The following is a 14,031-nucleotide window of genomic DNA, read 5'->3' as shown; positions in this document are numbered from 1 at the left end:
AAAAAAAAGAGGATAATCCTGAAGCAAAGTGGATCGCAAATATATCCCATATAAAAAATTAATCTTACCATTAAGTAAAATATTTGCTGTTTCAACGTCTACGTTTACTAAAACATCTGTGCCTCTAAAATTTAAATTTAAACTGACCACTTCCACAGCCGTATCAGAATCCATCATTTTGCTGAACGATTTTTATCCTCATTCAAACAAAATGTCAAAAAGAAAAAGGTTAAGTTACCGGCTAACAATACTAGTTGAATATAACAACAGAATATTCAGCTGAAGGGTGAAGAGTTCAGTCATTTGAACTAAACTTGTGACGTCACATATTAGTTTAAATGACTGACTATTCTCGCAAAAACGTAATATTCACTCATACTACACATACTACAACATACGACTTCACTCGCGAAAAAAAGCCTACAGTAGACGCGATAAAACTAACTCACCAAAATTCTAGTGAGCGGGGGAAGATTTTAATTAAACCTCTACAGGGATACAATAAAACTACCTGGAAATTGGAAACGACTCATCCGTAAAAAATGGAAACCAGGACAGGGAGCTATACAGGAATACCATGGGCCAGTACTATAGACAGCAAATTCCAACCAAGTTACTTAATCTGAAGTTTCAGTTTCTTTCTTTTGAAGGAGATAGCGGTATGGCTACCGAACGACAAGAAATCTAAATTGTTTAAGCGAATGTGATTTCTATGAAGTAATATTATAAATTTGGCATTTATCATTATAGTTAAGACTACAAAGACGAGGCATTTTCGTATCGATTTATTTTCCATTTTTTTTATGATGTTTGACGATACAATTTTGTAATAAATTGTGTAAATAATTATTTTGGTTGCGGTATGTTACTAGAAATGTTTATCGTTTTATTAAAAGTAATTAATGATATATCATCTCCCTCAAGAGGCGAGACCTTTCCTCATGTTTAGTACAACATTGACAACCGAATATGTGAGTGTGTCTATTATTCCAACATGAGATGGAAGTTAAAAGCTATTTCATTCACAAGCCCCGCTTATTTTTTTGCGAATATTTCTTGAGGTTGTAATTAATGTAAACTACAGAAATAATAGAAAAACAAAAAAACTCGGCGATTTCACTAAATCAACAAATGTCTTTAAATTGATAATAATACTTTAATTTTCGGCTCGACAATAAAATATCTACTTATCCTCGGGACAATTTCAGTAAATAACGAATGTCACGCGTAGATAAAACACCTCATGTAGCAAATTATATCATAAATTAAAAATTAAAAGTAAACCCGGAACGTCATCCTTCTATTTAGTTACTGTATCGTATCAATTAAGCTTATCTAAGTAGACCTGAATACAAACAAGCCCTGAAAGGCGGATAGTCCGTATGAGTTTATATTGGTTGTTAAAATAAAGATTTCCATTTCAGTACACGTAGAGCCAAGTACCTACTTTTAGCTTTTATTTTCTCTACAACCGAAATTTTAGATATTAACCATCATTATGATGTCAAAAAGGGAATCTAACGCGAAAATAGTAATACATAACAATAATGCTTTCATTTTTATTATGTTCAGATAGGTACAGCAAATTTTGATTGCCTACTGTTTTTATAACATAATTATACATTTTATTTCATTAAGATATTTTAAGTTGGTATTTTTATTATGTTAAGCCGATAACTGATCTGAACCGTAAAGGAAATTAATTATTTAACTGTAAAAAAGATTTACTTGTAAAGTCATTTTTCCAATCAGACGCAAAATTCAAAGCGAGATAAGGGGCAAAACAAGATGACAGTTTTTTTTAATTGTGTTAAGGGTTTATTAGGTCTTTAATGATATTTATAAACAAGGAAGGCTGAATGTTCATGCAAATTAGAGGTTTGAGCTAATCAATCGCAAACAAAAACGTGGCTGAGAGAACCAACGATAATTTAGAAAAAAGTGCGACTCAGAAAACGTCCAGCACTGGCAATATTTGAGAGTGATTTTTAGTATGAATATTTGTAAATTTGTATACAAATTTAAAGTCACAGATAAAAAAAGAAGAAAATATTTAATAACTGCTCGCCTATTCCAGATGGGAGAAAATGTCTCCTAAGTCACCGTTAAAAAATTAAACGACTCTCAAATATTGTTTTTAACCTTACATGCGAGGTCAAAAACCATAAGCGAAAGAATCATGACTAATAACCAAAACATAAACTTATAATACTTATGGATATTTAATATATGTATTATTACATACCTATTATATTATTGAAATTAGCAAACCTATAAAACATTAACGCAAATTACATATTTGAACGGTAATTTTTATGCAAGAAAGAATTTGACAGGCTAATATTACCACGACTTATACGTCTTTATACGTATAATTCAAAATGACTGCAGTGTTTTTATAATTGCGAGCAGGTAGAATTGCGAGCAGGTAGAAATTTGCCTAAAATTGCCTGAATATTAGTCTAATGTTGTTCTACAGCAAAATAAAAAACAACCGCCAGAAAATAGGCCCTGGGTTCATTAAGTAATTATCTTTTCCGATTGAATTAGAGGAAGTAAATCCGATCAATCACCCTTGTTAACCCGGTTTTCTTTGTTCTTAGCTGCGAAGGAGAGAAGAAACCTTATAGAACCGGCTACCCAGCTGTCTGTGTCGTCTACCTGTTTAGAGGGGCACTCACACTACCTGCCCTTTCTGCAGGGTCGGATTTCTAATTTTCTCGAAGAAATAAAAAAACTTAAATTCTTGGAAAATATGTAGTAGATTTGCGACGACAGTCGTTCAAAACCTAAGAACCTATTCATTTCATTAGGTCAAGTTGGAAGACGCTGTATAGTAAAATTCGACTGAAAGAAAAATATCACAGCAGCGCAGTTATTTTCGAGATAGAATTAAAAAAAAAATTACTTCACAATGAAAATTATTTTGACGAAAGAAAAAAATTATTAAAAACGCTTGCATTCAATTTTTCTACGTTTCTTCCGTTTGTCGCGATACATTACTAAATGATATAAATACCAACTCTGACTCTTGTTTATGATTTAAAAAAAATCATGATGTTGCAATATACGACAATCAAATTAATTTGAAACAATACTAATAAAAAATACCATTTTTGATGTTTTAAGTGAAGAGAGAAAATGGAAAAAATGAACGATATTCTTCGGCTGTGAAATTAATTATAACACCATCACCGCAATAGTTAGGCCGTTCGACGCCTTTTTACGGTCTCTCCGGCTTGTCTTAATATTCTCGCCGAGGTCTTAGAATACATACATAGGCCATACATTTTAACGCCAGTTGAATTGAACCAGAAGAATCAAATCATAAGATGGTATCTGCGTTGTATTTTAAAGCCGCCGTAAAATACTGTCAATGTCAATGGTAAACTAATTGAAAAATACCGTGCGACATACCTTTTTATTCACTTGAGAAGTTTAAGTACGTTGATTTTTTAAAAAGCAATGCTCGACTATGGAAAATAGTGGTAGAGGTAGCTAATAGAAATCTATTATGTTTTTAATAGGGTATACACAATTATTATTTCAGATACCAATAAACTTTTATTTACCGACATTATGTACTTTAAACAACGATTAGTGAGCAAACAAACTTACAAATAACAGGAAAATATTGGGTCATATCATTTAGAATTCGTCATGGTACATAAGTAGGTAGGTATTTATTGTTCAAATTGGAATTATGTAAAAAGGGATATCAGTACATGTCCTTCCTAAAATTCAACAAATTCGTAACTGTTGCTGTATAAGTAGATATGTAAGTACATAATTCAAAATGTATCTACCTTTATATTTTACTAAACGATTTTTATTAGGCGATATCATTAAATAAAAATCGTCATGAAGCCCAACAAATAGAAATTTAAATAGAAACGGAAAATAATTTTTACCGAGTGATTCTAATAATAATTAGTCTTTCGATATAGGGGCGGATGGTACATATAAAAACATTTCCTTTTTATACAAAATGGTTAGTAATACAGATACACCCCAGAAGGAGTTGGTAGATATTTATATTTTTTTCGATATAAAATTTCTTCCAGATTCCAGATATCTTATTCATATTTTAAATTGCTTTATTTAATTAAATTCCTTTCGTGTCACGATTTTATTAGCAATCGTTGTTCTCTCAAGGTCAAGTACTAACACAATTTTAGATTAATACAGGTAGGTACCTATAAGATTTATCTAGAATGTTTAAATGTTTACACATCAGATAGGAGGCAAACCCATAAAACCGTGAATGCAACGAAAGACTAAGTAATATTTAAAAATATTTTTGTAGGAATTGCCTGCAAAATATTTTCTATAAAAAGCATTTCCCTTGAAGGCACCATTAGAATGTCACATAAGTATTTTACAAAACTAAAAAGAAATGCTGATAATCCTAATCCCTTTTGAGAGCCGACATAAAACATTTTTGAGACTTATTAATTTCAGTTTATAGACATGAATAAATGTATCAACCTTCTAGGTATTTACGAAACCCATCAAATTTTAGGTGGGTGCTGGCTGATATGAAAGATAAAAGGCATCACAACAACGAACATTTTTTATTCCGCATGACTCATAATCGAGCTCATAATAAATATAATTTTGTCCCGTTATCTGTGAATAGAGGTCGTTTCAATTGTTTATTTTGCTAAAACTACAATAAAACACGTATGTGTATCGATAAAAACTATGCTTTAGGTATGACAACATCGAAGACTTATCGCTTAAATATACTTTTTTTATCCGAAGTGCAATAAAAATGCTTTCGGAAATAATGTTGTCATCTGGTAGATTTTATTTGAAGAGTTAATCGATACGATCCGTTATATACATAATCACAATAAAATAATCATCATGTACAGCTTGGAAATTTCCAAAATAATTGAGAACGATTTCACGAAAACTTTACAAACACATACTCCAGAAATTTTCCGCAAAAAATATAAGCTGGTGAGATTGGATTTTTAATAAGAAATCTATAGTAGGTAATTCTAATTTTTTTAAGTGCAAAATCACGACGATGACAATGAAAAGTATCAAACTAAACAAAAAGGTACATTTTTAAATCTGTTCGAGCACGATGATTTAAGCTTATTAATAGGTACACAAACTTTTAGTAGGTACCTACATGGTTAAACATTAGTAAGTGCTAGAATAAGAAGGCTTCTCGATTGTGCTAGTTGTGGTTTTTATTTTTTAAATAAACAACTGTTTAATTAATTATTGATTAACATATTTTTAAAAGATATCTTTGCGTATATACATATACCTCTCATAACCTGATTTAATACCAAGTCGATCATGACGCCTAAGATGCAAGACGTGTAATTTTCGTGCTTATGTATGTTATGAATCTTGTTTCAAATGTTAGGTTAAGTACCTATGTAGAACTTAAACGTGCATTTTTGAATGTATGTAGTAACTAGTAATAGCTGTTTTACATTGACAATTTATTAATGAATAAATTGACGAAGTTCTTCATGAATTAATTCACGAATTTATTGGTAAACAGTGTGGTTTTACACTGCTACAGACTTTGTCAAGTTTTTTGACGTATGAATCAATTCTACCACTTAATAGTTGGTTTTTGTCAATCCTATTCTGTGCATCCAGCAGTAGCCTTATTACGTATAGGAATCTAAACGTAGAAGGATTCAATTTGCCCAGTCAAATCTTAAGGGGGATCGCGTGGTACGAAAAAATGCAGCCAATTTCGCATTATTGAGATATATCGATTTGTTTTTGTTTTTAATTAATGCCAAAAATTTGAATATTTAACATAAGTTCTTATGGGAAATGCTATGATACCTTAAGTCTTACTGCTTTACTGGTGGAAAAAATTAAAATGGTAAAGCGAAAAAATATAGATATTTACATGAATCATTAATAGATGAGAGAAAGAAAAAAGCATGTTACCACACATTTCACAGAGAAATAAATTATCAAACATTAAAAGTTCTGATTTGTCGTCCGCCAAACAAAAATGAAGGACTAATGGCAACAGCGCAATAAAAAATATATTATGAATTTTTACATTAATTTTACATTTCAATCGTAATTAAATAGCTAACAAAATATTGAAAAGACAAGTTTACTTTGCCTTAATATGTAAAAAAAATAACTTTTTAAATGAACGATACCTTCATTTATTTATTTAATAATAGTAAAATAATACCGAAATTGAAATTTTAATTAATATTTCGTTTAACAATAATTTTTGTGACATTTTTGTAAATTAAAAAAAAAATTATTATAAAAGATGCATTTTTTCTGGGGTTCAGGGCTATTCTACGAATTCGTAAATATGCCCATTGTTATTTTTTCGTCGAGCTACTCCAGTGCCCAGTGTAAGAAAAAATAAGTTTCTACGATGAATAGAAGCCGAGATATTGCAAAATTTACAGCGCGCACTTTCCCCACCCACGCCGCCGGCCGCCGGACAGAGTACCTTCTCTTTAAAGGGCTCGCGAGTCGTTAATTTTCCACATTTTTCAATGCAATTCACGGGAAACCGTAGTTTACGTCGTAAACTTTATTTTGCGAAAAATTCAAGTCTTACTATTTATAAACAATTGCGCTACGATTTAAAATAAATAATTCTTATCTTGGCTCCTGTTGGTCGTAGAGGGTACTTTTTTTAATTTAAAACTATTTTTTTGCCAGCTATCCATTGCATCTATTTTCGGTGAGATAGCATAAATAGCAACAATGTTATTCAAATTGTTTATAAGCGAAAAACGCACGTTTTTTAATGCACAATTTGAGAATGTTAATGTCAAAAAAACGGTGATATTTTTTAATAGGTCGCTTAATTGCGTCTTTAAGATTACAATGACGCTTTCAGAATCATGTTTGATTGAAAATTAACGCCTGTACAGAGGCTTAAAGTTCATAACTTTTGGAGCCTCCGCTATAAACAAATAGAATTGTGCGAAAACTATTGCACCTACAGCGCCCACTTTTGGCACACTTTTAAAGTATGACAAAACCCTCAACTTGTCATAGGTTTTATAAAATTTTAACAATAAATGCGATAGTTATAAACAAATGAAAAAATGGGCACTTTTCTTGTTTTTTTTGGAATAACTTTTTTGTTTATTAACCGATTTTAATTTAACCAGTCTCATTTTGTAGATAATTTTACTCCCAATAAGCTGCCTGAGAGTCACTTTTCGCTAAAATTGATGGTTTTCCCTGCAAAGTGAAAAAACTTTTTTCCTCACTTATTTGTTTAAATAGAATATTAGCTAATAAAAGTTTTTGACTCACGAGACGAGAGATGTCTTGTATTATGTTCCTTTAGACAATTTTACAATAATCTAGCGGATAGGACTTTTTTCGAGTTTCTCTTTTATTTTCGCTAATTTTCCTGGTGTATACGGAGTTACAATAACAAGCCATACACTTAATTCCTCAGACTTTCATGGTTCATGGATACATCCTCGTTCCTCGTACACCTCGGGTTATGGAGTCACGGGGTTACGAAGCTATGGGGTTATGGAGTTATGACGCAATGAGATCATGAAATCGAAAATCGCTTTCTAGGGAACATTCGGATTCAGCAGGTCAAAATACTAATATACTGGTCTCGATACTGGTCTGGTCCACGACCCAGCTCACTTTTTTTTGGTGGCGCAGTGTTATTAAATCAAATAACAAAGGTTAGGTTTTTCTTAATTTTTCAACTGTTTAAAAAAGTTTTCAATAGCAATAAAATACGTTTTCACAGAAAACATCTTGAATCTAATAGTGCAGTCATAACCCTCTATAATAATCTGATTCTTTTGCTTTGTTCAACGTTAACACATAATAATTATATGTAGTAATACGCATTAATTATATGTAGTGGATAATACAAGATTATTGGATGAAAATAGAGCAATGTATTTATTGCACGATCGTAGATATGTAGGATCAATAATTTAATATTAGAATCGTGTGAATAAAAAATATGCAAAATAATTTTGCATATTTTGCTGACCACAAGTTTTATAAAAAATTGAACGGGGAAATAAAACAATAATTTTGTTAATAGTATTATCAATATCGTTAATCTCTGCAATTCAACCATTAGTCCAATTAAATTAGCCTTTAAATCGCAATTTGGTCAACTTGCCTGAATTTTTTATGTAAGTTAGTTTGAGGTATATAATAACAATAAGTGACAGTAATTTTTGTTTCAACCCTCGGCCAGGGGTGAAAAAAGATAAAATAAAGGGGTTTTTCAAGATAACTCAAAACGGGTAAGAGCTAGAAAAAAATGGTTTCTTATAAAAGTTGTAGAGCATAAAATTCTACATAAAAATGGTATATTGACTTTTTTTTACCATTAAAATGAACAGAGTTAGGGAGACTAGAAGTTATGGGATGATTTCAGAAAATCATAACAAGCGAAATAATGAATGAATTTCATATATTTTTTTTCAATCTACTCTAAAAAATGTAAATTTTCTGTTCGGAAAAATAGATATATTTTTTAATTTTTAATATAAAAGATAAAACAATTAAAATGTTTTAATCGTTAATTTTTATGATTTAACACTAAAACAATGTATTTCTATGCCGTTCGATCGATTATTTAAATTAAAAAAGTTGCTTTCGAAATTTTGTTTTATGACGAAGATAAAAAATCACGTTCGTTTTGTGAAATTGTTATAATTTTTTTATTAATCTATTTCTCTAAAAAGATAGGTTATATTTTTAAGAGTAAATTGGAAAAAAATTATAACCTTAACTTCTAGTCTCCCTAACTATTAATTTTAATAGTACAAGAAAAAGTTAATACACCATTTTTATGTAGAATTTTATGCTCTACAACTTTTATAAGAAACTTATTTTTCTAGCTCTTACCCCTTTTGAGTTATATTGAAAAACCCTTTTATTTTATATTTTATCACCCCTGGCCGGGGGTTGAAAAAAAATTACTGTCACATTGTTATTACCTATATACCTCAAACTCACTTATATCAAAAATTCAGGCAAGTTGCCCAAAATTGCGATTTAAAGGCCCATTGGACTATTGTTCTGACATGAGGAAATGAGATATGTTAAGTATGTATATGAACGTATTCACCGCGTAATGCCAATTCAAGTGTGGGAAATTACTCTAATCTTGGAATAGCTGTCAGAGTAGAAAACCAGTTCAAGTGTACAGTAATAATTGTCTACATTGGTAGAGAGCTTCGTTTTTTTTCGCGTATTCTATTATTTGATTTATTGTTTCGAACTAATTGTCAATAATTTGATGTTTTCTTTGTACCTAATGCATATAATTTTTATACACAATTTTTAACCACCAACTAAGTAAATTATTACTGGTTATTAATATACATTAATGTATTTTTTATCGTAACTTTTTATAAATGATTGTTTTGTTGATAACTGTACAATTTGCGCATAGACTATTTCCAACATTTGCATGAAATATTCCTATTATAATGAACTGTTAAAAAAATTGAATCTGTCAAGTGAAAAAAATCGAATTTACTTAAGCCTTGCACGCGATGTTATCTCCTTTAAATAGAATTAACTCCGACCTTACTTACTTGCCATTTATGGCTCAAACAGGAAATGTTATTGCTTACTTCAATCTACTAAAAGGTCACTTGATGTTAAAGAAAAATAATGTAGTTTCCATTTATAATATTGGTTCTAGTAGCTACGAATAAAATGCCAATTTAGTAGGATAAAAAAAGCTAGCAGTGCTGCATATTACCGTTTGAATTTATTTTAGATATGAAATGATATTTGTGGACATATAGCTGAGGAAAAAAAAACATGGAAGATATAACCAAAACAATTCCATCAAATTCTAGTCTGTTTAACGAAGTGGGAAAAACTCCTGAATTAGCAGAATTACTACTTACTACTTAATTTGGTAACAATTCGAATTAGTATAACTTCTGGCTAGAACAGCATGAAACAAACCATGTCAACATGTCAGTTCTCCGGGTTTCCTGGAAAAATCGTGTTTTCTTCTCCACATTTCCTGATTCCGTCGTTTTTTAGACATTAATTATTTTTTTGCTCCAGATGTGTCACGAAGTAGAGAAGTAGGTATTTTCTGAGTACGTCCTTTTTTTTGAGATCGATGATTTCATCGAAAACAATTTGACTCCCAGGTTTTCTGAGACCTTTTTTTTAGGCATCAATTTCTCCGGGTCTATCATGAAATAGATCTGGTAACCCTACGTGTAAGATCGTAATTAACAGATCCGTAATAGAAAATTTGGATAACAATTCGTTTTTTTATGTTTTAGCTAGTCAGGGGCTACGTGAATCTATCTTAAAATAAAGTGGTTGCAACCTCGGTTGCAACTGTGTAAAAACAGATGACAAATGAACTACCGTTGTCATCCAGCGTGAGGTGCGTAATTGGCGCTTTGAACAATAAGATAGTCTACTAATTGGAGTAGGCGTAGGTATCACAGGTTCGCCTAACGAAGCCAAATTTAAGTTAATTATTAGCCACCCAAGAAACACATTAACTATAAATAATTTAAATCCATAATAGGTATAAATGATTTAATTCAAAATTAAAATAAATGGCGTTAATAAAAGGAATTTTGCATGACATACTTACATAAGTTATAATAACCAATAAATCAAAAACTAAAGAGAGGTAAAATAGGAAGCATATACATAAGGTCCCCACGGAAAAAACAACCCTAAAATTAGTAATAGCTGTTATACATTGACAATTTATTGATCAATTAATTCATGAAGTCGCTTCATCAAGAAATTGGACAAATGTAAACCCAACAGATTTCCAGCCTCAGATCAGTAAAGAGGTTATGTTATTGGAATATGTAAATAATTGTGTGCCGTCGTACTAGTTTTGCATTGTTTTTACTGATTTGTTACTTACAAACACTAATATTTATATAATATGTGTCAAAACGGCACCGCTGTTGTATCACTACAATTATGAGTGGAAAGGTGACATTTTTGAAATTTATTTGCTTCTTTGATTCGTTGATAGAACTGATCCATGCGTCAAAAAAATTGACAAAGTCTGTTGCAGTGTAAAACCATACTGTTTACCAATAAATTCGTGAATTAATTCATGAAGAACTTCGTCAATTTATTCATCAATAAATTGTCAATGTTAAACAGCTATAATAAATAAATAAATAAATAAATACGACATCCGAGTCGTAGGTATTACATTACGTACCAGAGGGAGCAACAGATGATGTTACGAAATCGGGAAAATTAAATTTTCAGATGTACTTTATTTATTCTAATAATGAATTTATAAATCACAAATTTAGTATAAAATACAGAAAATTAAAATCTTTCTAAAATAAAAAATTAATATGCGTTGTATCCGAGGTTGTATCCCAAAATGATGGAACCAAATTTATATTGTTTTCCGGTTCAGATTTAAAAAAATCGCTGAAACAGTAGTAAATACAAATTGTCATTTTTATGCAGTATTTTCTATTTTTTTAAGCCATGCTTGACAGCCCTATAACATTACCGATATTTTTTTTATAGGACGCTCTATACAGGGTGATTCAGAACTTATCCAAAAAAAAATTTTGGATGTACAGGGGACCCTTACAAATACAATTTTGTAAAGAAAAAATCAAAAAGGGCGGTTCGAAAATGATTTAAAAATACACTTCTGCACGGCACTGGAAACTGGTCCACTATAAAACCTGACCTAGCACAATGCGACCGTCATGGCGGTGTGATAAAAACGGACAAAAACTTTCGCAAGGAAAGAAATATGTAAATAGAATTTTATCGCACCTATTTTATATCGGCAAATTCAAATACTTAATTAATTAATAAAATTAATTTGTGTTTTTAAATGATAAAATCATTTGACATACCCGATGCTGAAACAGCAATTGTTCAAAATTTTATCCACTGTGTAAACACATTTGGGTCCGTCTTATTCAGTTCCTACGAACTAACACAAATTCTGTCTTGTTTCACCATAACACAAATACTTCACCATAATACAATTGTTGTCTTGCTTCACCATAAATTAAAACGATATCCATCAACTCTGAATTGCTATACACGCAAGCCATTTTTGACACTAACTACTAAAAGACTGATGTAAATAACACAGATAACATGTAAAAACTACATAGAAAGAAAAACATACACAACGGCCGGAAAAAGTGAATGTTTTGGCTGGAATAGTAGGAAACCGCATACTGGGACCTTATTTCTTTGAGGGAAATTTGACAGGCGACATTTATTTGGATTTATTGCGTTTCCTAACCCTAATGAGCACGATATGCCTGCTGGTGATGTCTGGTTGCTACATTTTTTTACCTCGAAATCAGAAATTACCTTAATGAAGTTTTCCCAAATCGACTTTCCCCTTTGACTTAAACCCCACCAGATTTCTTTTATGGCGTTATCTAAAAACCAACGTATATGTAAACAGACACTATCGAAGGATTGGAAAATCGTATCAGAGAAGAAGTTCGAAAACATAACACCAAATTAGTGTTATTCAAAATGTAATGTTGCTGTAACAAAATAAAAAGTAGTACTAAATTATTGTTTTTTTTTCATTTTAGGAATTCTTCTAAATTTTGACAACTATGACAAAAAAGTAGGTATAACCTTATATCGTTGAATTCGTCTTTAGAAGGGCTATCTACTTATACTATAAAATATAGTCATATTCAAAAAAAAAAAGGTGGTAATGTTAAAGGTCTGTCAAACATGGCTCAAAAAAATAGAAAATATTGAAGAAAAGTGATAATTTCTATTACTAATTGACCTGTTTCAGTGATTTTTTTTAAATTTCAACTGGAAAAAAATATTAATCTTGTTGCATCATTTTGGGACACAGTGTATAAAATTAATTTAAAAAACTTGACATTAACTATTACATATCGCCCCCATTATCACCATAAAGGCATAGGTACTACTCATTCTTTAAAACTGTACAGTACACTGAGCAGTGAGCAGTACCCTATTTTAATATTTTAGAATTATGGCTAAGAAGCTATTGTGTAATTCAATGACAGGGGTGTATAATAGCCCGTCTAGTAGTTGTTTCCCACAATATCATTAATGAAAAAGATAATTTTCAAGTATGTACCAAAAAATATTTCCAATAAAATTGTCTGTTTGTAACTGGACATTTACAGTCTCTGTTCTCCAAAAGTTATCACCCGTTACCAATACAATCAGTTTGATGCACTTTTATCTAATTGTAAAATATATATTTTTAAAATATTAATAACTAATTTAAGTGGTGCTTTAAAAAATATATTTGTAGCAAAAAATAGTTTTCACAAGGGGGTTTCCATAGATTGCTGAAATTTGAGAGTTTTAACTTAATGCTACTCAGTCAAACTTTTAATAATAGAAATCAGTACCATTTAACGTAGATGTTTCTTTAAAAAAAATTAGAACGGTGTCCTGGTTTTTAATGTAATGATCACACACTACATATTAATGAAAAAAAAAAAAGAACCAACATTGATGAAATCTACCTGGGATCGCATTATTCGCATTTAAGGATCTGTTTTTTTATATGTAATTATTTTTAAGCTGAACACGGAAAACTTTTTTATTTTTCATAGTATGAATCTTATTAAAAAAATTGTACTTCTGTCCAAAAGTGGAAAAATTTAGTTTCAACGTAGGTATACAAAATTTTCTCTTTTAAGAAACTGTTAGAAATACCTAGGTATAATAGTTTATTTACTCTTAGAACATAATAATACCTAGTCAATTTTCATTTTCGCAAAAGACCAAAATTTCAGCTTAATAATTTTTTGTGAACACCCTGTTCATATTACTTAAATGTTAAGTGAAGTCAAATTAACCAATCTGTACACCGGTTTTTTTTTAACAATAGATACCTATCCGAAAGTTTAGTGTTTAGTGTGACGTTTTGATGTACTTTTGTCAGTAAAAGTACTTCCATTCAAAGCGTACTTAGAAAAATATAAAGTGAAAGTACCTATAATACCTATACCTATCTATTTCAATAATAAATTGGATATAATCTACATTAGATAGACCGTAGAATTC

The 14,031-nt window shown here is 30.5% G+C and overlaps 1 protein-coding gene across 1 annotated transcript in view; it reads right to left on the bottom strand.

The window, feature by feature from the left end:
• The window catches only part of LOC108908965 (cdc42 homolog), a 40,252-nt gene that overhangs the window by 25,586 nt on the left and 635 nt on the right, over positions 1-14,031 (bottom strand). The window lies entirely within an intron of this gene.

This window comes from Anoplophora glabripennis, unplaced genomic scaffold, assembly GCF_000390285.2.
Source record: "Anoplophora glabripennis isolate ALB-LARVAE unplaced genomic scaffold, Agla_2.0 scaffold373, whole genome shotgun sequence".
Lineage (NCBI taxonomy): Eukaryota > Metazoa > Arthropoda > Insecta > Coleoptera > Cerambycidae > Anoplophora > Anoplophora glabripennis.
The sequence above is the reverse complement of the archived record's forward strand: the minus strand, read 5'-3'. Positions and strand labels throughout refer to the sequence as shown.